Below are 5,414 nucleotides of genomic sequence, written 5' to 3' on the forward strand. Positions count from 1 at the left end.
ATGCAATTGTTAAACCATTTGGAAGGACAAATCATTTAATATAATACAAAATACAATAGTTATGTACGAACGATATGATGAACAATGCACACTTTGCCATTGTAACAAAACAAAAGTACATTTTTGGTTGCAAAAGAGTGTTCCACTAAATAGCAAAGCATCGTTCATGGGCAGGACACAGAAATCGCCATTGGATATAGAATCGCTAAAATATTTGAACTTACCCGATATCATGACAATCCTCAGAATAATGAACTAGACGAAAAAGAATTCTTGTTCCAAGAAATACAGTATAGGTAGGCCTATATTCTTCTCCTCCACGCACTCAAATTCAAATTCATTTCCGTTTTTTTTAAAATAACATAACATGCATCTCACTTTTTTTAATAACAGGCATCATGTAAACAAAACAATGTGGATTGAACAGAGTATACAACAATAATTGTAAACTTACAGTAACGATACATTGTAATAATGAGACTGGATTAAAATGAAATAAAGTGAAATATCAATATGCACTGTGCGAAAAAAAAAATGGAGGGACCCTCTGAAAAGACAATGCTTGTAGAGTGTGGGGTCCCTCGTGGAAAAAAAAAATTGAAAATATTGGTAAAAATTGGCATCAAAGCAACAACAAAAAGTTTGCTCGTACATAGGTGAAGATGGACCTTATTCACTGTTGCTCTTGTTGTAACTTCAATCACAGTGTATAAACTTTTGGTACTTTCATTGACCGTATTGACAAAATAGGAGTGATTTTTCCGCTCCCGCTTTGTTATAGAATTGACTTTTGATTTGATTTGATTTGATTTGATTTGATTTGATTTGTTCTCTATATTATGGCATTGCTTTACAATTACATCAGTTTTCAACAGTTTTCAACAAGTATTGAAAATATGGCATTACACAGTATGGTTGTTTTGTATAATTTCAATAATTTCCATTACATGTAACGCATGTGTTATTATTTCTTTGGCGCTAGAAGAGTTACCTGCCAAATTTTCAAAGACTTTAAAACTGTGCATTGTGAATATATACTCCACACTCCAGAAAGATTTAAAACGTATTGTTACACCATTGTCACTCGGAGACTTGCCTTCATTGATAAACTTTCACAGGTTGGCGGCTGTTCCTTGACTGTTGCAAGTATAAGATTGGGGGGACTGTTCAAAATTGCTCTATGAAATAAGTTTTCGCTAATCATGTTTATTTTTTGAAAATATATATTCCTGTAGAAAAGAAATCTATTTACAAAGCGTGAAAGTATTATCTTGATTTTGTTGAATGGGTCTTCTCTGTATACTTTCATTCATATCTATTAAAGGTACCAAAGGCATTGCTTACAGTGTGTATTGGATTTCGAATGGAGAAAACCAACTTGTATTTAAACCTCTTCCTCTATCGGCTTCCAAACGCTAACTTTAAATAGAAAGGCGGTAACTTCGTCATAAACATCTCAGATATCTTATCAGCCGAGTCAACCTAAATGGCATGTAGTCAGGCCTCATGCTGAAATAAACAAACAAACAAACAAACAAACAAACGAGCAACGCATATTATGATATTTTATAGTTTTGTGGTGAACGGTCACAGATAGTAAAGTCGGTTTCAAACTAATGCGCTCTAATTTGTATGCTGGCCTTTTCCAGAATTTGCAATATTGTAGGATGTAAAATTTCTACATGGTTTGCGTGTGGTGTGGATGAGTGTTTGTGTCTGTGTGTGTGAGTGAGTGTGTGAAAGCAGAAGGCAATTTCGAGTTGGAAAGAAACAAAATTCAGCACGGACAAATTAATTGAAAAAAAAATCAATTCAATTCAATTTAGTTTGATTTATTTTCCAAGTTGTAAAAGAAAAAAAGTATCGGATCAACAAATTTGCTATGATATGACAAAATCAGTGATAACTAGGCTTATCCGTCATAATATAATATAAATTTTTATGGATACATTTCGAGGTACAAGTGGAGAAAAAAAAACCATCATAGACAATAGTTGTGCGTTATTCATGTGCTGAAATGGGACTTTTTCTGTCAATACTCCTGCTAAGGTTTTCCGAAGAGTGCTTCTCCGTGAAAATTTCAAATCACCTTGATAATAGTGTCACAATATGTGTCTTGATAAAAGCATGCAGACAATGTCTGCCCCCGCGATTGTATTATACAAGCATCCAGCGGCTCCCCGGGCCCTGCTCGCAGATAAACGGAGTCACGAAAACAATCAGCTATTTGGGAGAAGAAAATCGTAATTCAATGAGTCTGGTAACGGAGCTGCCGCCCTAAAAAAGATTTCATGTTTTTTTGACAAAAAAAAAGGAAACAAAAACACACAAGAAAAGCTTCCTAAGATTTCAATTTGAGGGGAACGTTGTGGTGGTTGCGGAGGAACATCTCCGCCAGAATTGTTCTCGCTGTTGACAATCAAAACAGTCCCTATGATACGTACACCACAGCTCTCCTCCAAGCCAGCGGACGATGGAGCATGGTCTCCTTTCCAGCAGCCTGGGTATTTTTTAAAAGATATTTCAAGAAACATACGTGAGTCGCTTGGTTCTTCCCCTTTGCTTTTTCAGTCACCTGGGATGATAGACAGCTAGATGTTGAGATAAGAACGCAAGATGTTGAAGCGCTTTTTCCTCGATTTTTGTTGGCGCTTTTTATGCTGTTATACTAAATCCTCGTTTTCTTTGCCCCAAATTTAGTCCAGCAGGCCTCGTTTCTATAATTCTTTCTCAGAAGAAGAATATTGCTAAAGATATTGATGATCAAAGTCATTTCAGACATATTTCTATGCAATTTCATGCTTCATTCACTCATCGCTTTCAACAGCTAAATTGTCGAAAAGATAATGATTTCAGTACAAAGAAAAGAGTGGTAACAGATTCATATCTTTGTATCTTTCTACATGTCTTTGTGTCCAAAGTGAAATTGTCGGTTGTTAATTTTCTTACGTTTTAAAGTGATACCGAGCAATACTATGTAATCGACGAACAGCACTTAAATAGATACTGCTGGTCCCTGCGACTTGACACCAAGATATATACTATTTTTCTTTTCATTGTATCATAGACATCTTCCTAATTTTACATTTAGCGCGTGTACGGCAGGTCTTGATGAAGGACTGTAAGATTTTGATTTGATTTTGATTTCTGATTTCTTTTTCATACATAAATGAAATACAAAGTCAATTGAACAAACTAATTGAGCACAATATAATTTGAATCTGACAATTAAAATAAATAAATGATTAATTCAAATATTCCACTTTTTCCCCCTGACACAATGCAAAATGAAAATAAACAAACTATTTTGTGCATACATTTAATGCAAATATTAATGTATGATGATGAGAACCTGGGAAATATTACTGTTCTTGTGATCCTGAAGTATTACTGGCAGATTATGTTGTCTTTATCATTTCCATGTGTATATTAGCTGTTACATTTCTACATCATTATACAACATGCAATTCTAATAATAATTGCTATCGCTCTCAGTGCCATTATTATCTCATAACTGTCTGATTCAGTCTTTACATTTCTCATCCGTGGTTTGTTTGCAAATTTGATTTTTTTATTGTTAATGTTTCCAAGAAGGCATATACGTACACGCACGCACACACACACACACACATACACACATACACACACACACATACACACATACACACACACACACACACACACACACACACACACATCCAAGGATAACACCGAGTATACTAAAAGAAGCAAAATATGTGTCAATTTACACTGCTGACCACACAACAAAAATAACCATGAAACGTATACTTGATGCAATTTAACCTAAGTACAAACAATTGGTGCTTATATAGTTTCACAAGGTTTATGACATATTGATTTAAAAAAAAATCTTATTTTCATACATTTTTGTGTGTGTGTGTATTTTAAAGGGATAGTACAGCATTGGTGGAGATGAGAATTGGGCTTTTAACTTTTTGTGAGATAACAAGAAAATACTTATGATTATAGTACAGAGCATACCATTTTACGAGGAATTCAAAGTTTATTTGATGAAAATCGAGTTTGGAATGACTGAAACATCCAAAAACAAAGTAAAACAAAGCATTCGTAATAAAGTGTGGGTCCCACACTTTATTAGAATTGCTTTTTTTTGATATCTCAGCCATTTCAAAACCAATTTTCATCAAATAAACGTTGATTTCCACATAGAATAACATTCTCTCCCATATTTCATAAGAGGTTTCTCATTATTTCACCAAAAAATGTTAGAAACCCAAAATTAGGTCTCAACGAAAACTGTATGATCCCTTTAAATAGGGAATAAGAGATATGTATTTTTGTGGACGTATACGCAGACCGAACATTTATGCTTTGCACCTTTGCATGTGTTTGCATAGTTATTGTCGCTACCATCTCCTTCAGCAATAGCCTCGTCCATTCAGCCACATTTTGACTCAAACAATCATCACAAAAAATATAGTACGGCCACCTCCGGGGAAGATTCAAACTAACCCACCACGACGCGGTGCCTGTAAAGCCATATCTCTTGCGCGCTTCTGTTGCCAGCTTTAGGCGTACGTCGCGCCGAGAGGAAAAGAAAGCGAGACTTTAAACACAACACAACCCAAAGAAAGATCCACTCACTCGGGGTGGTATTTTCCTTGAAATGTTAGCCGTCCTCGCCAGGCGGCTAAAATTTTTCTGTTAATCTACTCTTCTTTTCATTCCTTTTTTTCCAAACCATTTTAGGCACCCCTGATTGCTTGTACAACGTGGTAACCCGACCGATGCGACGCGTGACGTTAGAAGCAGTGGGGTAATTGAAAGAAACGTGGGTGGCACGCAGAATTGGGCTCCGAATGCCACGATTTCTACATTCGGCCTCGTCCGAGAAAACGAGGAGATAATTCTGACCAAGGAGTGGACAGAAATTTGATGAAACGAGGAGGAATTCAAGGATAGAATCGGGGGGAGGGGGGGGGGGAGCACAGGTACCATGAAGGTATCAAAGGAATTCTACAACTTTTTTCTAACTCTATACCATAGAGCTAGTAGCTCCATACTATTAATCGATCATCGACCACATCATTTATTTTGGCTAGGAAACAACTTATTTTTTTCAAAACGGTTCGTATTATTCTTTATTCTAACAAAATTAAATAGGGAGATGGGTAGAAAAACAGATCATTGATATAGATGTGGCTGAAAATGAGGAAGATATCTGGATGGACTGATTGATTAGTGACAAACTAATACAGCGACAATAACAATTGCGACATGAGGGGCAATTTATTCAAGTAGATCACGCATAATCACATTCAACTGATTGTTCAAGAAATCTAGCGTGAACGTCGAAATGTATTCGGTGATGATTGTGAGATCATGAAGTAAAAAGAGGGGAAAAAAGTTGCCCTCACAAGCAGCAGGGAAAA

This window comes from Diadema antillarum, unplaced genomic scaffold (genome assembly GCF_040938485.1).
Source record: "Diadema antillarum isolate AM-2024a unplaced genomic scaffold, OU_Dant_1.0 seq00001390_RagTag, whole genome shotgun sequence".
In the NCBI taxonomy this organism is placed as follows: domain Eukaryota; kingdom Metazoa; phylum Echinodermata; class Echinoidea; order Diadematoida; family Diadematidae; genus Diadema; species Diadema antillarum.